Source organism: Vulpes vulpes, chromosome 6 (assembly GCF_048418805.1).
Source record: "Vulpes vulpes isolate BD-2025 chromosome 6, VulVul3, whole genome shotgun sequence".
Classification (NCBI taxonomy): domain Eukaryota; kingdom Metazoa; phylum Chordata; class Mammalia; order Carnivora; family Canidae; genus Vulpes; species Vulpes vulpes.
Genome location: NC_132785.1, coordinates 119,850,064 through 119,870,688, shown reverse-complemented (window position 1 = coordinate 119,870,688; position 20,625 = coordinate 119,850,064).

Here is a 20,625-nt window from a genome sequence, read left to right as displayed (position 1 = left end):
ATTAAATGGAGATAATATTACCTGTTTTTTTACAGTTGTTATAAGACATCATCTGTACAAAGTTTTCAGTATCTAGTAGGATTTTAATACACGGGAACCATACCCAGCAAAACAAAACAAAAACAAAATATTTTTAATCTCTTGAGGAACCTCCATAGTGAAGGGGCACTTGTACTCCAATATTTAGAGCAGCAATATCCACAAGGCAAACAATGGAAAGAGAGGAGATGTCCATCAACAGATAAGTGGATAAAGAAGACGTGGTCTATATATACAAGGGAATATTACTCAGACATCAGAAAGGATGAATACTTACCATTTACATTGACATGGATGGAACTAGAGGGAATTATGCTGAGTGAAATAATTCAGAGAAAGACAATTATATGGTTTCACTCATATGTGGAACATAAGAAACAGTGAGGGGGATCACAGGGCAAAGGAGGGAAAACTGAATAGGAAGGAATCACAGAGGGAGATAAATCATGAGAGACTCTTAACTCTAGGAAACAAACTGAGGGTTGCTGGAGGAATGGTGGATGGGGGGATGGGGTAACTGGGTGATGGGCATTGAGAGCATGGGACATGATGAGCACTGGGTGTTACATACAGCTGATGAACTACTAAACTCTACATCTGAAACTAATGCTGTGCTACTATATGTTGGCTAATTGAATTTAAATAAGAAAAACAAAATATTTTCTTGTGGAAGCAAATGGAAAGTAGTCATTGTGTGTTGGAAATGGGTAGTATGAGTCATAGTGGTTGAAGATGGGCAAAAGGAAATGCTCTCTGATTGAATCAACGGGATTCTAATTCCAGGATATTATTCATCATTCCCCTTCAATTTGATGCATTTTCGGAGATAACCATTTACATGAGTTCTTAAAACACTAAGAAATTAGCCACCATGCAGAAGCAGTGATGTATGATGCTCGGAGCTTACTCCTGACTGGTGCTGGGAAGCCAGAAGGAGTAATGGAGCCTCTTCCCTGTCTGCGCTTCTTCCTGTGAATACCGGGGGGTGGGGAGGGGTGAAGGGTGGAGATTGGCCTTCCAACAGGTATTATTCATAGTTTAGTGGAAAAACTGCAAAGTTGTCCATGAAAATTGAATAGCAAGTCAGTTCATCATGTACAGTAGTTTATTGGTATCATAATCTGCTCCCAATGGATGCAATTACGAATCCATTTAGGAAGGAGTGCAATAGGGATTTTGTTCACACTTTAGGTGCCTGAATGACGTTTTGCCAATGAAACCTGCCTTCCTTCCACTACTCTTGGGTTCTGTTCACTTCCATACCTCCAGAACTTTTTTTTTTTTTAAGATCTTATTTATTTATTCATGAGAGATGCAGAGCGAGGCAGAGACACAGGCAGAGGGAGAAACAGGCTCCATGGAGGGAGCCTGACGTAGGACTCGATCCTGGGTCTCCAGGATCACGCCCTGGGCCGAAGGCAGTGCTAAACCGCTGAGCCATCCGGGCTGCCCAGTACTTATTACCATACCCAGCACACTGATGGTTCTTGCTAATATTTGCTGACTGATTGGAACTGCCCTCATTATGTGTCTCTGAGGCACTTTTGCCCACTCAACACAGGGATGCTTAGAAATGGATTATAAAGTTACTTCTATGTGTGGATCTACTATATCTACTATGCATGCCCCTTGACCCCAGCATCTCTGGTTTTCAACTACTGCCCACCTTGATGTATAGCCTTCATATTTCTTTATATTGACAATGAGTGACCCATTCACACCAATGCAATAGTGTGAATAATCTGCTTGTGCGTGTGACTTTTTGTTTTCTCAGGGTTTCCTGTAAGGCCCCAAACTTGAGGAGAGCAGAAAACTTCCCCCATGCTTTTAAAAGAGTGACAGGGGCCTGGCAGACATGCTATTAATGGCTATCTAAGATAATCTATTAATCCTGTTACTATCACCATCCACCCCTACCCCCTCCAACCACCCTGTATAAAGTGAAGATACACTTTTGAAGGGACCTCACCCAATAGTATATTGACATGGGGAATTTGGCCTCATGCAAAGTTATGTGGCATTCTCATCTCCAGATCCAATGAATAAAGTTCCAAGAAAACTGTCAGAGAATTTTTTTGTTGTTGTTGTTGAGGGTGGGGATGCTTCAAGAAAGGGAGGCTGACAGCTCCTTGGCTGGTTGCTGGTTGAACTCTGAAGCATGGCATTCCAGTTTTGCCCCCAGAACTTTACTCGTTGAGGCTGGAGTTTAGGGACATTCTGAATATACAGAGTAAGGCGTAATTACATCCTGGATAATTCTGGAGGTGGGAGATGAATGGTACAGCCTACACTGGCTGCAAGAAGAAAAAGGAGGAGAGCGTTTGACCTACAATTCCTTTGCTGCGGAAGGCGGTCGAGCTTGAGCCGTTATTTTAGTCAGTTTGGGCTACTATAACAGAATAGCATAGACTAGGAGGCTTAAAAGAAATTTCTCACAGTTCTAGAGACTGGGAAGTCTGGGATCAGGAAGCCATGCCATGCTAGGGTCCTGGTAAGATAACTCTCTCTGCCTTACAAATGGCCATCTTCTTGTTATGTCTTCACATGGCTGAGACCAAAGACAGGAAGCAAGCTCTCTCTTGTCTCTTCTTATAAGGGTAATAATTCCACCATGGGAAGGTTAGGGTTTAAACATATGTATTTTGGTAGAATACAAACATGTAGTCGGTGACAATCATCTAAAAGGAATCTTTCCAAGAGGTCAGGGCATGGCAAGGGGACTCAACTGTGGGAGGTACCATTGGGGGGCAGGAATTAAGGATGGTCTAAAGAGAACCAAAAAGCCCATTATCCTCTCCAGGAACTTAGCAGTACAGTGTTTCCTCTAGTAATTCTGAAGAATCCACATGTGTCCCACAAAAAAATAACATGTGAATGGGAGCAATGTGGAAGTGGCCACCTGGTGTCAGGCAAGGGGGAAACAAACCGGTGATTATCTAAGAAAAAAAAAACCCAAATTTGCTCCTTTCTTTAATTAATTTTTTCCATGCACTGACCCTGAAAAGATGGAAGAAGTAGAGGAAAATGTCATGTTCAATTTCTACTGTAACTCCCCTAGCCAAGGTCAGGCCTGATTAGAGAAGAGAGAGTAGTTGAGGCAGGAAAAAGGAGAGGGACAGAGCTTGGAATTAGATATGAGGTTCAAGTTTTGTTTTGCAGGACAGGACTTTATAGTATCTGAAAATGAAGCATTAAAACTGGAAGGAGATTATTCATTGAAACCAAAGAGATTGGAAGGTCACAGTTTCTACCTGGGATATCTCCAAAGGTGGAGAAAGGTGACCCATCAGAACATGCTGGAAGCAGTGCAATGAAGAAAATAAAACTGTTCCTGTTTGTATCCTATCTGAGCTCATTCGTTAAATTGCATCCATGTGTAATGTAGACATTACTGAAGAATTGATGGCAAGTTGGAAGATGGGACAGCACTGCACACAGCAGATTGCCCCAAGCATTAGCATGCTTTTCCTTTCTGTAAAGCAGGTGGTCCTGTTCTCCCTCATGGTTCTCACTCTCTTTTCTCTAGCACAAACTTGCATACCCCTCCAAGAAAGCCCCCTAGTGATCCCTGATGTTGTGAAGGGTGTGACATCAAGGTTGGTATTCATGGGAAGGCAGTGGACATTCTTGCACATTTACCCCAGGTTTTCTTTTGCCAAGAATAAACCTGTAGTTAGATTTGCAGGTTGATCTCCGCCTAATAGAATACACTTTCATGTAGATTAAATTAAGCAAATGCTGTGTCGAGAAAGGAAGCCAAAGACAATTTCTTAAGGTTATTCTGGATTCTCAGTGAAACATTCAGTGGGGTATCTTGATTGTTAGATTTGAAAGGTTCACAGTGATATTTGGTATGTGCTTTTTATACCCTCTTTCCAACCTTCAGGTGAATTTCCTATTTTGGGACATAGTCCCCACTTAATTGAAAATTGCTGAGCTCTAATATTATTATCCAGATGGTTTTATAAGATGATTTTGAATTCTCATTTGCTTTTTTTAGATGAGTTCATTTGGATAGGAAAATTTTTTAAAAATCACAGTATTAATTGATGCAAGAGACAGGAACGGGCCTTTTTATGGAAATCACAATGGGATGATACATGATTGGATGGGGTTAAATGCATCCTTCAATATAGTCTTTTCATGGCAGGGTTGTGGTAGAAGCTAAAGAGTGATAGCATTTAATATTTCTAAATTGTGGTGGCTTTCTGGCACCTGCAGACTGCAGTCTGCCCAAATATGCAATCTTTGAAGTCAGGGCCATGTCCACCAGTAATCCTATGGGTTATATCTCCAAAATATATTTTCAATCAATTACCTTCTCTCTACCTCCATTGCTTATACTTCGGTTTGGGCATCTAAGCGATCTCTTTGCTTCTAATTTGCCTTTCTTTGATCCATTCCCACACTGGAGCAGATGTGATAAAAACAAACAAAAACAAAAAACAAGTGGATTAAGACAGTGAATATCTCTTCTTCAATACTTAGTAAATGAGAGTGGGGGAGCACAGACCATCCAGGAATATATCTACAACCTGGTTGAATAAGTTTTTTTTAAAATTTTTATTTATTTATGATAGTCACACAGAGAGAGAGAGAGAGAGAGAGAGAGAGAGGCAGAGACATAGGCAGAGGGAGAAGCAGGCTCCATGCACCGGGAGCCCGATGTGGGATTCGATCCTGGGTCTCCAGGATCGCGCCCTGGGCCAAAGGCAGGCGCCAAACCGCTGCGCCACCCAGGGATCCCTGGTTGAATAAGTTTTAAAAATTCTCTCCAGATATAGGATTATGAGTGAGAATGCCCAGGCTTTTATTGGCTCATCAGAAAGCCCCGTGGGGGATGCTTAATAAGTTAGGAACAGGCTAGGCTGAAGTTCTTCCCTCTTCTTCACATTAGCACTCTTATTCCCTTTTTTTGGTGGTTAAAAAAAAGTCCTCCTTGGCTTTGAAACCAATTGTTGAGTTTGTACCAAAGCTATGTTTCCCATGGGCTACTCCCAGACATTGGCAGGCTGTGCATGGCAGAGATTAAATACACCCATTTCCAAGAGTTGTAGGACTCTCTTGATGAGCATCCTTGGCATGGAGTCACCGGTGGCCTTACCCCACTTTTCTTAAACTGGTTGGCAATCTAGGAGGCATCCACCCAAGCTTGCTTCTTTCCTTCGTGCAGAGTGAGACCTGCATCACGATCTGATGGCTTGCTCAACCTTTCCTGGAACCCTGGCAATTATTTCTCACAGATGTTCCCTCTAATAAATTTCTTGCACATTTAATCCTGCTTCTCAGAGGACACAGAATAATGAGCTGGTGCATAGGATATGCTTGATAAATTTACTCAGAAAGTGAATGAAAAAATGAATTAAAATATCTCTTTCTCACTTTTCTCTTTCTGGCCCTTTGGTTGTGTCTGATTCTTTGTTATAAAATCATTGCATCCAAGGAGAAGCTTTGAGTCATCTTCTCATGTCAGATGACTTTGGTACCTAGAACAGTTTCTAAGATGATGGAATCATAAAACTACATGTAAATTCATTAAAAATACATTTCATGGTGTTCTAGTAAAGATTAGATAAAATCAGTATAAAGAGCTTAGCACAGATCCTGACGCATAGTAGGTTCATTATATATAGATAAAATGTGATGGACACACACCACAGGCCCCCATGAGTCCATCTGGCAACACAGTAAATGTACATACATCAGCAAAGATGAATCATAAATTATGTATGTTGAATAACAAAAGGGCTATTGGTTGGATCTAATGTTTATATTTATTTGGAGAGTTCTTTTTTTAAATATTTTATTTATTTATTCATGAAAGACACACACACACACACACACAGAGGCAGAGACACAGGCAGAGAAAGAAGCAGGCTCCATGCAGGGAGCCTGATGTGGGACTTGATCCCGGGTCTCCAGGATCACACTCTGGGCTTAAGGCAGATGCTCAACCACTGAGCCACCCAAGTGTCCCTATTTGGAGAATTCTGAGTGCTTATGGTGGGCCCAGAGGCTTCTTGGTCTAAGGGTACTTATTCCTCATGATATTTGACTATGAAAAGGATTTTTGGTTGCAGTTAGAATCATAGTAGCAGCTGATACTTTATATATTCAGCTTATATTCAGTAACTTGCTGAAGATCGCAGAAACAGTGTAGGAGAAGATGGACTTGTCTAGGGTGGTAGGTTGGCATTGATAAGAAGATGGGAAATGGGGCAGAGAAGGAGCCAGAGTTACCTGGTGCCCTTGCAATACCATGTTGCCCTGGACAATCAACAAAACTCTAAGGAAACCTACAGAATGGGAGAAGATATTTGCAAATGACATGTCAGGTAAAGGACTAGTATCCAAAATCTATAAAGAAGTTATCAAATTCAACTGCCCCAAAACAAAATAATCCAGTCAAGAAATGGACAGAAGACATGAACAGATATACAAATGGCTAACAGACACATGAAAAAATGTTCACCATCACTTGGCATCAAGGAAATACAAATCAAAACTATAATGAATACCATCTCATACTGGTCAGAATGGCTAAAATTAACAACTCAGGAAAAACAGATCTTGGCAAGGATGCAGAGAAAGGGGTATTGCAATAAAATAAAAGCATTTTTCTCTAATAATCCAAATTATTTAACTTTTTAAAAGGCTGCATGTTTAGCTTGATGATTACTTACCTTAGGCCAATGATTCCTGATCTTTTAAGAACTTTGACATCCTATTATTTCATAGGCAAGGCAGTATGAGAGAGTTCCACAATGTTTGGAAGGTATAAAACTTTTGAAAGTACACTTCTATGGGTACTTGGACACAAAATGATCATTTTTGCCACCCTTTTATGGCAAGTAATATTTATTTTCTATTTATATTAGTGATATAAATGTTGCTTTTAATTAAATTTAAATAAAAATGTAGGTTAGTTTAAAGAAAACAATTCATAGTAAGACGGAGGGTAGATATGGCACAAATTGGGAATTTTGAATTACTGAAATTTGGGAAATACTGGTACAGTAGTTAAAGATATCCACTAGATACTTGGGGTTGGGTAGATATTAAGGTCTAGATCTAGAGAGGGATAAATATAGAAACATTGTAATAAGAATCATATTCAGTCCTGAAGCTATTAATTAGTTGTTGGACTTTGAGCAACTTACATAACATCCATTACTGACATCGGTCTTATTTTCAAAATTAAAGGAATGATTTAATTTATCCTGAGACTTCTTTTTTTGCTCTAAGATTTTGTAACATTGCATCTGTTTTTCCAACAAACCACTCATTTATTCAGGAATGAAAGAAAAACCAAATTTAGATTGTATTTTTTTAATGTGTCTGAAAAAGTAAAGATGACAAAACCTGTAATTCAGTGCCTTTTCCTTAGAAAAACTTTCAAAATAGTATCTAGAGTAGGGCTGACCTTTATGAACTTCATTTTTCTTCACTGACTTTAAAATATATATCTGTGTGCATCATTAATTTTCCATCATAATTATATCTTCAGCCAGCATCATAAAATGTGACCGTTATTATCTATCATCATTATTCATTGAAATATGTAATCAAAGACTGTCTCAGTCCTCTAAAATTATACTGCTAGTAATATTATTGTGTATGTCACATTCAGAAAAATCCATGAAAATTCAAAAAAGGTATATATTCTGTGTACCAAATTCGGGGAAGTTCATGTGAGAAAACCCAGAAATAGACCCACAACTATATGGTAAACTAATTTTTGATAACACAGGAAAGATTATCCAATAGAAAAAAGACAGTGTCTTCAACAAATGGTGTTGAGAAAACTGGACAGCTACATGCAAAAAAATGAAACTGAATCACTTTCTTACACCATACACAAAAATAAATTCAAAATGGGTGAAAGACCTAAATGTGAGAAAAGAAACCATCCAAACCCTGGAAGAGAACAGAGGCAGCAACCTCTTTTGACCTCCGCTATACCAGCTTCTTACTAAATACATTTTTGGATGCCAGGGAAACAAAAGCAAAAATGAACTATTAGGACTTCATCAAGATAAAAGCTTCTACACAAGGAAACAATCAACAAAACTAAAAGGCAACTGACAGAACGGTATTTACAAATGGCATATCTGATAAAGGGTTAGTATCCAAAATCTTTAAAGAGCTTATCAAAATCAACACACCAAAAAACAAATAATCCAGTTAAGAAATGGGCAGAAGACATGAACAGACATTTTTTCAAAGATGACATCCAGGTAGTTAACAGACACGTGAAAAGATGCTCAACATCACTCATCATCAGGGAAATACAAATCACAACCATGATGAGATATACCACCTCACAGCTGTCAGAATGCCTAAAATTAACAATGCGACAAACAACAGGTGTTGGTGAGTATGTGAAGGGGAACCCTCTTACTCTGTTGGTGGGAATGCAAACTGGTGCAGCCATTCTGGAAAACAGTATGGAGGTTCCTCAAAAAGTTAAAAATAGAACTACTCTATGATACAGAAATTGTACTACTGGTTATTTACCTAAAGGATACAAAAATACTGATTCAAAGGGATACATACATCCCAATGTTTATAGCAGCATTATCAACAAGAGCCAAACTATGGAAAAAGCCTAAATGTCCATTGACTGATGAATGTATACAGAAGATGTGGTATATATATATATGTGTGTGTGTGTGTGTGTGTGTGTGTGTGTATAATGAATATTACTTAGCCATCAAAAGACTGAAATCTTGCCATTGGCAATAATGTGGATGAAGCTAGAGAGTACTTTGTAAGCTAAATAAGTTAGAGAAAGACAAATACTATATGATTTTACTCATATATGGAATATAAGAAACAAAACAGATGAATATATGTGAAGAGGGAAAAAAGAGAGAAAGGGAAACAAACCATAAGAGACTCTTAATGATAGAGGACAAATTGAGGGTTGATGGAAGGAGGTGGTGGGGGATGGGCTAGGTAGGTGATGAGTATTAAGGAGGGCATTTGTTATGATGAGCCTGGGTGTTGTCTGCACAGATGGTCTTTTGGCCCTAGGTATACAGTTGCATTAGAAATTGATCTCTACCAGATAGTCCAGCTGGTGGAAGGAGGTTGGAGAGATGCCAGGTATGTGGTTAATGGTGAGGGTGAGGTTGGTGGCATTGGTGGGAATACCTCCAGGGATTTCCATAAGGATGAATCATTGAATTCTACTCCTGAAGCCTATATTTCACTGTATGTTAATTAACTACAATTTAAATAAAAGTTTGAAAAAAGAAAAAAACCCCCAGAAAATTTCATGTGAAAAGATATGAAGGAAGCATCTCAAATGCAGAGACCTTTTTAGTTAAAGCCAGGCAGTCACTGAGCTGCCTAGTCAGTCCTAAAATAGCAGCTTTCAGCAGTCAGTGACCTTGGAGTTGACATTTTCCCAAATGGACAGGCTCTCCGTTATTAGAGGCTTTCACACAGCTCACCCCGCAAGTCCCTTAAGAGAGGCCAAGGCGGGAGACAAAAGACAAGAGAGAAGGACATTTACCACATTCAGACATTGGATCATCTCTCGGCCATAGCACTGGTCTTGGAGATTGCACCTATGTTCTAGTCTTGACACTTAGGGACGGTACAATTGTGAGCTTCAGAGCTGAATTTCTCAAAGATGTTGTATACTACAGGAGTTAGATGGCTTACTCAAGGTCATAGGGTGAAGTAGTGACAAAGTCAGGACCAGAACACAAGGTGCTTGCCTCCTGTGAGCCCAACTAATGCTTTTCAACTCTTATTCTAAGTTTTGAGCAGGGATAAGGTCCTAGGAAGATGCATATGATCTCAAATCCCTACTCTTTCCTGGCCTGACCAGTACACCCCTGGAGTTGCATGGATAATAGTCAGTCTCAGGGTCTCCCTGACACTTGAGGTCTTTCCAGCTGGCCACTGATATTACCAACCCTTTGTTTGCTCAAGAATTCTTAGAGAAGCAGTTGTTCCCCATGCTCAGAATGACTGTTGGAAATGAATATAGGGCCAATCTGAGTGCCAGCTGTGATGTCGGCAGAAACTACAGAGCTGGTCAAGAGAATATAACTGTCTGGTATTCCACAGGCTACACAATGGACTCACTGTTCTAGCAACTGCAGCAGAATGGGGGTTCTTAGAGCTGGGAAGACTCTTCCCACACTTTTTCTGGGAGTTTCTACAACTGCCATTTATTTTACAAATAATAGCTGAATATCCACTCATTCATTGACCCGTTTACCATTTATGCATTTATTCATTCAAGGAATGTTTACTGAGCACCTCTTAGATGCTAGCCACATGATAACCACTAGCCAGCATTGTGCCAGCACCATGATAACCATGTATACATCAGTGAATCAGACATGGTCACTGCCTTCAAGGAGCTCACAGTCTACTGGGGGAGGTGATTGTAGAGCTATACCCATGTAATGAAGAGCTATGGGTGCTACATAGAGAAAGAATTTTGATTGGCCCTACTTAAGGTTGTTTCTGCACCAATCACTATAATCAATCAGTGTGGTATTGACTGGCTAGACTTGAATAATATGTCCATGGCTAGGAGATTGAGAGCTTTCATCAGAATCATGTTTGTTTTAGGAAAGAATTCCCCAAAGATAAGAGGGATGGATGCATGTAGGAGGATTAATACTGTTATCAGAAGAAGGGAGAACATTGGTTATGAATAGGCCAAAAGAAAGGGTATATCCTAATATCCTTCTGTAAACATTTCCCACCCTACTTCATCATGCCAGATACACATTTTTTAGGAGCGAAAGACTTGCAAAATGAGAAATAAGGTTTAAAATACATATTTTCAAATGTCAACACCAGTGAAAATAAAAAGTTTCCTATAAACTTAGGAAAAGATGTATTTTCCTGTAGTCATGGTGGCAAATGGCGACCAGAGCCAGTTTTGACCTGTTCCCATAGATCAAGGCAACTCATTTCAGTTGAACACGCAGTTAGTGGTTAATGAATTAACCAGTCAATGTTAGTCCTTCATTTCTAAAAGTCAATCAGTGATGTGCTCACTAAAGCAAACACATCAGGACTGCTAACCAGTCAACAAGAGTCTTACCCAAGTAATCATGCTCTATAGATGGTTAACTTCACTGAACGTCTACCAAGTCCTTGAACTCTGTGCTACCCCCAAACCCAATATAATATCCATTCTCTGTGCTGCTCAGAAGACTGGGTCTAATCCGCTTAACTCCCTTAGTGTAGTGAGCAATAAAGTATTACATACTCACATAATCAAAGTCCACTGGTGCCAACACTTCACCAGTTTGAATGAAGCCTAGACAACTTACTTACTTTTATATCCTTCTACCCTCTCCCCATTAGTAATACGTGTCTTAAATATTTCTGCTACATACATTGAGAACCACGTTAGGCAGTGTTAAAATTTTTGCTTCAAAAACCAAAAATTTTGTTTCTATCAAACAATATTCAGAAAGCTCAAGAGGAGAAGGAAATTCTGTTGTATTTATCATATGTTCCCTTTTAATATATTCTTTCATACTTCCTAATATCCCATGATACTTTCTTTGAATTTACTTTAGGGGTGACTGGGTGATGGGCACTGAAGAGGGCACTTGATGGGATGAGCGCTGGGTGTTATACTGTATGTTGGCAAATCAAACTTCAATAAGAGAAAAGAAAGAAAGAAGAAAGAAAGAAAGAAGAAAGAAAGAAAGAAAGAAAGAAAAAAGAAAGAAAGAAAGAATTTGCTTTAGCCATTCTTTTAGGGTAGGCTTGCTGGGGATGAATTCTTTTAAATTTTCCTTCACCTGAAGATATCTTAATTTCTCAGGATTCTCAAAGGATACTTTCTCTAGATGCAGAATTCTGAGGTGACAAATCTCTTCTTTCAGCACTTGGCAAATCTGTCACTTTGTTCTAACCTCCCTTATTTCCTATGAGAAATCTGTTGTGCAAACTGTTTTTTTCCTCCTATATACATAATGCATTGTTTCTCTCTCACTGCTTTCTAGATTATTTCTTTGTTTTTAGTTTTGAGAAGTTTGACTATGGTATATCTTGGTGTAGATTTCTTTGAGTTTATCTTGTCTGGAATTTACTCAGAGTCACTTCTTGAATCTGTAGTTTTATGACTTTTTATTTTCCTTTGCCAAATTTGGGAACCTTTTTTTAAAAATTTTTATTTATTTATTCATGGGAGACACACAGAGAGAGGCAGAGACACAGGCAGAGGGGGAAGCGGGCTCCATGCAGGAAACCTGACATGGGACTCAATCCCGGAACTCCAGGATCACTCCCTGAGCCAAAGGCAGACCATTAACCACTGAAGTCACCCAGGTGTCCCGAATTTGGGAACTTTTTAGTCATTATTTATCTGAATACTTTTTCAACCTCCATCTTCTTTTCCTCTCCTTCTGGGATGTGGTATAGTCACACATGTCACTGAGGCTTAATTTTTTCAATCTGTTTTCTTTCTGTTATTCCAATTAGGTATCTTTATGTTCATGGATTCTTTCCTCTGTCCCCTCCACCCTTCTGTTGAGCCCATTCTTTTAGTTTTTTTTATTTTTATTTTTTGTAATTTTCAGTTCTAAAATATCCATTTTATTTTTCTTTGTATCTTCTATTTCTTTGCTAAGCTTTTTTGTTTTTTTCATTTGTTTCAAGTATTCTCACAATTGCTTATCAAATAATTTTTATGAGGGCTGATTTACAATCCTTGTCAGATGATTCTAACATCTGTGTCATCTTAGTGTCGGCAACTGTTGATCATCTTTTCTCACTCAGTTTGAGATCTTCCTATTTCTTGCTATAAGTGATTTTTGATTCAAGGCTCGACATTTTTGGGTATTATGTTACAAGACTCTAAATCTTATTTAAATCGTGTGTTTTAGTTTGCTTCCATAGATGTGATGATGCCCCCTCCATTTGGGGGGTAGAAGATTCTCCCCTTCTTCTCTCTGACACCAAAGGGGAGGGGATCTTTGTTACTTTGTTATTGTAGAAGTGAAACTGAGGGACTTCCAAAACTGAGTCAGAAAGGCCACTTAGCTTCTACCAATCTCAGATGGCACTAACTCTCAGAGCCTTCAGATACATGCAAAGTGAGAAGCTCAGATACATGCAAAGAGAATACATGGAATAACTAGAAATGAGAGTCCCGAAGAATCCCAGCTGCTCTAGTGCCCTATCGTTTGAGCCTTCCTAGCCCAGGCACCACCCTTGTGAAATGAAGAAGTACTCAAGATGACCCAGCCCCATCAGCACCTAACTGCAACGTCTTTAGAGATCTCAAATGAGAACTGCCTAGCTAGAGTTTCTCAACCATGAGCTGGATAGTTCCGTGTAGGGGCTGGTGCAATATAACATATTTAGCAGGATCCCTGGCCATTACTCACTAGATGATGGTAGCACCTTTCTAGTTATAACAATTAAAGATGTCTCCAGGAATTCCCATCTACTTGCTGAATTATGAATTACTTAATAAATCAATTAGATCTTCAAATTAAAAAAAAAGTCTCCAAGCATTTGCAAATGTCCCTTGGGGAAAAATCACCCATAGTTGGTTAGCTGATCCCAGTCAACCCCCATATTTATGAGGAAAAATAAGTGATTGTTATTGTTTTTAGGCCATTGTTTAAGGTTATTTGTTATACAGCAATTGATAATCAGAGGGGCGTGGGGGATGAAGAACTTCTTCTCTACAAGCTTATCTGATGTTAGCTGAAAAACTGGACTTTGTCAGAGTGATCAATAGTCTGCTTCTACTGTCCCTGGAATGTTTATGATGGGCTATCTATGGTATCAAGATAGGCATTTATTTATCATTTATAGAAGGACTTATAGAGAATTATAATAAAAACACACATATACCTTATATAAAAATAAACACAAAACAATTAAATGAGAATAAAAGGAAAATTTGGAAATCACTTAGGGAAATAGTCAAATAATTTTTTTAAGAAGAGGAAGTATTTGCTGATTTCACTCCCCTCCCCCATTTTTCTAAAACCTAAGAGAAAAAAAGCACTTGGAGTTTTATTGTAAACTAATTTGTAAATGCAATATGCTTTTGTGTCATTAAATTCTAAGAGGAATTTACAGCATGAATTCTTAAATGAAGGACGTTGAAAAGGTCATCAACACAGTTTTACTTTCACATAAGTTACAGAATAATTTCTCCTGTGACCAGGGACCTGACATTCAATCACAACTCAAAGGAAATATTTCTGTCAGAATGAGCCTGATGTAGCTCAGGTAGTTTTGATGATTTAGCAAAACACCATGATAGAATTTGGAGAAAGAAATCAATCAGGAATATAATTTGAATAATGGCCAGTTGATCAGCAGCCCTACTTCTGGCAAACACATCTCATGAATTTAAGTCCTTCCTGTTAAGACCCATGTTCTTAAAAATCTTATCATACATATGAAGGAATGTTTATTTTCCTTTTTTAAAATTTTTTTGGGAGGTAGCAAATCCATGAAAGAAATCAACTTATCAGTCAACAAATTAAAAAGGAAAAAATGATGAGGGAATAAAACATGCTCTGGATTCCCTCTACTACCTTTTTATGTGTTTGAGGGTTCCATCCAAAGAGTTTGACTCTTGCAATTGAAATTATGGTGAAAGATCTTTTTTTTTTTTTTTTTTTGTGAAAGATCTTTATTAGCATTCCTAATAGCCAAAAAGAAGTCAACAGGGACCCTAAATATCTTATGTTTTTTCCAGGTGTTTCTTTCCTCAATGTAAGGAGTGTAAATCTAGCTTTTGGTGGCAATACACTTCTTTCTTGAGAACAAACATCTCTCAAAGCCAGCATACCACTTGAGACAGCTTTTGTTATTGTTTTTAAGAGATGTGTCCTCTGTAGTAAGTGACTGTCATGGGGTAGGCAAGCTTTGTTTTGGGGGATGTTTATTTATTTGCCTGGTGGCTCCAAGAAATCATCAGAGGTCCTTGAGTAGAAGGACCCAGAGCTACTGGTATGCTAAGGATGGGAAGCAGGCTCAGGAAAGGTAAATTGTGAAGTATGAAGTTCTGAGTCACCACCATAAAATCAGGATCTTTATTATGAAGACACATTTATCATGTCCCCTGTGCCGCTATTTCTTCAAGATTTTATTTCAGTTTTCAATAATTAAACTGTAAACAGCTTTTAGTATCTGATCAGATGTACTAACATAGCCTAAGGAAATAATGTGTTTGATAGAATCTGTTTCTTGATTTCTAGCAAATTCTAACAAATTATCTTTGGTCACCAGGTCAATCCAGGATCACTGAGTGGCACAGGTGATTTGTAAGTCCATACTGTGAGTGTGAATCCAGACTCTGTTTTTGGAAAGGCATTCATTTTTTAATCTGTTGTTTTGACTCCTTGTGATGGCTTCCATAGTGTGACAGGGAAACAATTTACCTATAAACCATTGTGATAAAGACTGTTACTCCTACAGAAGTAGATCTTTGGAGCAGTTTATTAAGATGTTAACTTCTAGAAGCGTCTTAATTCTTTCTGCTGAGAACTCAGAAATACACTGGGTCACTTTTTTCAGCCTGATTTCAGCCACTTTGGAACTTAAAGGTTTGAGCCCACATAGAAAGGGCACTGGCTGGATAATTCTTTCAAACTAAAATATACAAGTTAATCATGGATTTGAATCTCAATAGCTCCACAGGGTAGCTGAATGATACTGTGTAAGATTTTAATCTCTAACTTATAGTTCCCTTTTCTGTAAAATGAAGATAAGAATAATACTCTTCTCTCTTACGGTTGTTATATGAATTAAATGAAATAACATGAGGTTCTTAGTCCAGATCCTGGCAAATAATAAGCCCTTGGTAATATTAGCTATTCTAATGATTGCAAATAATCATGAGGAAAGGAGAATCTATCAAGTTTAGTTTACTGTAGCTCAAAGAACTGGTAAAACAACTCTGTTTTATTACTATAATTGTAGATAGTAGGAATGCTTTGGGATAATATATGACCTTAACTTGGAAGACCTCAGTGGATTATTTTGTAATATAATAAGAGAAAATAAGAAAAGGTCAAATTGTAATTTTCTAAGAGTGATTCCAACACAGGTATAAATTACTGATTAATTTTTTTTTTTTTTTTTTTTTAAGATTTTATTTATTTATTTATTCATGAGACACAGTGAGAGAGAGAGAGGCACAGACACAGGCAGAGGGAGAAGCAGGCTCCATGCAGGAAGCCTGACGTGGGACTCAATTCCGGGGTTTCCAGGATCACACCCTGGGCTGTAGGCGGCGCTAAACCGCTGAGCCACCTGGGCTGCCCTGATTAATTTTTCTAATGGTAGAATATAAGAATTCATCAACTAGACAGACACATCTCTGCCTTTTAGGCACTCATTAGAAAACAGTCATTTTATTATGTCTAGGATGGTCCATTTTTCTCCAAACCTCTCAACTTACATTGGGACTTCTCCCTCCCACATCTGCTACAGTGAAACTAGTTGCTGCATCAGTTTGGCATAAGCAGAAATAGGAATATTTTATTCTTGCTATTTTGGACTGTGACTCATGTCTTCTTGTTCCTTAAAATTATTGTCTCAGGGTTAGATTTCTTGCAAAAATTGCTTTTTTGGGCTGAGTGATAGTCTTCTTTTCAGTTCCTGTGAGCAATGCTTTGTTCCCCTTGAAAGTGTAAATTCCCCAACTATATTGTCTCATCTAGAGAAATGTTAGTGACGATGAGAAAACTGTGGTCTAGCAGAAAGGGCCTCTGGTCAGCCAGATCTGGGTTCTGATCCAGGTTCCATCTTGTTCAGGCTGTGCAGTCATGGGCAAGCCCTTTTCTCTCTTGGAACCTATTCCTTCACCTGTAAAATGGGAAGATACTACATTATTACACACATGTAAAGCACCCAGAAAACTCCCCAGTTTATAGTATAAGCTCAACCAATGTTGTCTCTTGATATTAAGATTAAAATTATACCCATGATTCTTGTAATCTGGTAAGGTTGTTGAGACAATGTTATCCTACAATCATGCATATGATGTAACAAGCATAGTACCTATTTGCAGAGTGGGCACTCCATAACTGAGAGCTATTAATATCATCAATACTTTGCTCCTTGCTCACAGACTTTTTAAGTGTTATATTGAGTCAGCGTGTGAGGGAAGAGGAGCAACAAGGAAGCCTGATATGTCAATGTCACCTCTCTCAGAACTTCTAACAAGGTCATCTCAGCTCTCTTGCAAGAGCTTGGTGACAATGATGATGATCATGATGAGGATGAGGATGAGGATGAGGGTGATGGTAGTTGGCATTACTGGGAATTTACTCTAAGACACACATGGTGTTCAGCACATTCTCTCATTTGTTCCTCCTAACAAATCTGTGAGGCACTATCTTGTGCCTCCCCAAAACACATCTTGGGGCAGATTCATGAGTTTACTTGGGAAGTAATCTCAGGGGCATGGTGATAACCTGGAAAATGGCACAAGGGAGAGAGAAGGTCAGGAAACAGTGGGATGAAGAGTGAGCGCTGCTGTGGGCAACTGGAGTCTAGAAGCACGACTTTCTCAATGGGTCCCTGGATGTTAAGTGAGCAAGGCCACTTGTGCTTCTATTCCTTCTTACCTGGACCATTGTGCTCTAACTCCTGGGGCTTGGATCATACAATAGTTATTGATTTAGGGAGCACACTATATCCTGCAGCATAGCACTGCCCTGACTGTGTGGGACTAGTGATCCTAGTTCAAGTGCTCAATGGCAATATCCTTTGCTGTAAAATTGAGATCGTTGGTCAGAAGCAAGAAAAATTTCCTGACAAAGGTCTCCCTTTTGAGGCCAGGTTGGGGAAAAGCATCACATTCTCTGTCCTTATTACCTACTATCAGAACTCCCCAAGAAGAACTTGGTTTTTGCAAGACTCAAGCAGCTGGCAGGGTATTAGGAAACAATTGCACACATGCCTGTGGTAGAGAAGGGATGTGAATGCAAATGAGAGTGGTATGGGCACAGGGGGCTTGGCCAAGAGAGGGGAAGCTTGATGCTATTGGTAGAGGCTCCCAACATAGAGAGTCCAGAGGAGGAGCATTACTTGTAAAAGGACAAATTCTGATACTAAGGAATCCAATTTAAAGAATTCTTATAACCAGTAGTATTCTTGAGCCAAGGTCAAAGCACCTCCCCTGACCCCTGCCAAATAAAAAGAGGAAAATTTCAGAGTCGGTCTTAGAATTTTGTTGCCAAAAGAGATAATCTGGACCAATTGTTCCATTTTATTTAATAAACGAGGAAAATGGGGTTGGGAAGATGCAGCCACAGTCTATTTCAGGTACTTGGGAAAAAGTTGGGATGGAAGGACTTTGTGTAGACCTGAGATCATCAGTTTGTGAGGTTTCCTGAGTGAGAAGAAGCTCACAGAGCAGAGGACAGGGATCAAGCAAAGGCCTGTGCAGAAGGAGGTTGGGTTAACAGGATTAAAGAATGCTTGGGATACCAAATGGCAAATGCGGACTATTGTCACAGCTGGGTGCTATACACAGGAGCTCATCACACTATTCTTGCTTTGTGCTCAGTTGAAACTTTTAATAATAAATAGAAAAGCATTCAGGGCAGGGGTGATGGGTGAGGTTGAGGTCAATATATGTCTAAGTGAAAATGAGAATGCAGTGTACTAGGTCTGCCCACAAACGTATCCAGGACATTAGGCAAGCCAGCAGAAAGGCATATTATGCATCTTGTGGTCGGGGAGGGGTGAGACAACCTTTCTGGGGGTGGTCAGGACAGAGGTGAGTCTTGAAAGACAGGATGAGGGAATGAAAGAGCCCAAATGTGGAGTCAGCAAGACCTGCCTTCAAATTTCTGCCCCACGACTGAGCTGGGATGAGTTATTTAAACTTTGTGTCTCATCTCTGAAAGAGTTGTAGCACTTTCCTTATATTGTTCAAGTCAGGGGGCTGCTGCAGAGATACTAGCTATGGCTGATAGGGGAAAGAGCTCACTCAGTGCACATTCCAAGTCATCTATAGTTTGCCTCCCTAAAAAGTCAGGAGCTACATTCCCCAAGCTTCCCGGCAGCCTGGTTCAACATGTGACCCAGATGCGGTCAAGCATTTGCACCTTCATAAGAGTAGAGAAGGCAGAAGTGGACAACATGGCTGCTGCTGGGCTAGGGGAAGCAGCTTCTTGTGGCAGTCAAATATGGGGGCATACAGTTCTGGGGTCACTGAGGTAGAGCTTCTGGTTCCTAGTCTCACTGGAGCCAATTGACATGTAGCAACAATTCTGCTCTAACAGTCCTGTAGTATAGCAGACATTTTTCTTGACCTGTAAACCTTCCAGGCTGGGCTTTCTGGCCCTCCCAAAGCTCATATTGCCTCGTAAGATCTTATAATAAACCATTTCCTGCTTTATAAACAGAGGATTCTGTTTTCTACCAGTAAGAAGCCAGATAGGTGCCATACTTCTTTCCCTGAATCCCCAAATCCAAGCTGTCACCAACTCCCATTATGCCATATTTTCTGTCTGTCCACTTATCTCCTTCCCCTCTGCTGCTTCCCTTGGTCAGAGCACTACCATCTCTTGCTTAGGGCTTTTCCTCCACAGCCTCCCAGGGCTCAGTATCTCTGTAAGCCCAGTGTCACAACATACCAATGAATTCTCCACACAGACACCACAGGCATCTTCCTAAGGTGCCAATATATTTGTGACACACCCTCCTTGCCCACACAATCTAGACCTCAGCTATATGGAGTCATTTTCCATTACCAGTGTGGGCACTTGATCCTCCTGTCACCAAGACTGTGTGCATTTGTCCTTTCTACCTAGAACAGTCTCCTCTCTCTCTACCAGGAGAACTTCTTTCCATCTTTCAGGTCTCGGGAAGCATTTCTTGACTTCTCAAGTTCAAGTTAGTGGCCCTTGTACTTCTACAGTAACCTCCAAATGTATTGTACTTGGTGTTGTTTATTTATCTGGGTTCTTTCCTGGACAAAAAGTCCTATGAGGGCTGGAGTTTTGTCTGTAGAATTAAGTATGCCTTCAAAAACTGGAGGCACTCAGCCTGAAATATGTAGGCAGTCAATATAAACTAGTTAAATGGAGAATGGTGTCAAATGCCCCAGAAGTTCTGAAGTAGAAGGATTGACCATTGTCCATGAATATTGGCAACCTGATGTCACTAATGACCTCAGTAAGGGTAGTTTCAGAGGCATATTATGATAGCCACTGGGTGGCCATTGTTTTGTCACATCTTGGTTTACTCTATAGCTCGCCAAGGTGTTCTGATGATGTGAGTGGGCAGGACAGGCAGTGGAAGCATCAGACAAATAAACTGTTCAAATTTTATTTTATTTTTTTAAGTAAGAACAACAATAACTCTAATTATAGTTAATCTATAATAATGAGTCTAGTCTGGATTGTATCCACCTTTCTGTCAACACAGTCATAAAATATAATTGTTCATATTATTTAATGGAGGAAGGGGGGTCCCTGAAGATAAAAGTGTCCAGGGCCTCTGAGATGGTAATGCAGTCCTGAGCAACTTTGCTGACTTTACAGTCTAGTCTTGTCTCTGAGATTTATTTGTCATGAACTAGGTCACCCTCTTTCTTCTCTCACTCTCTGG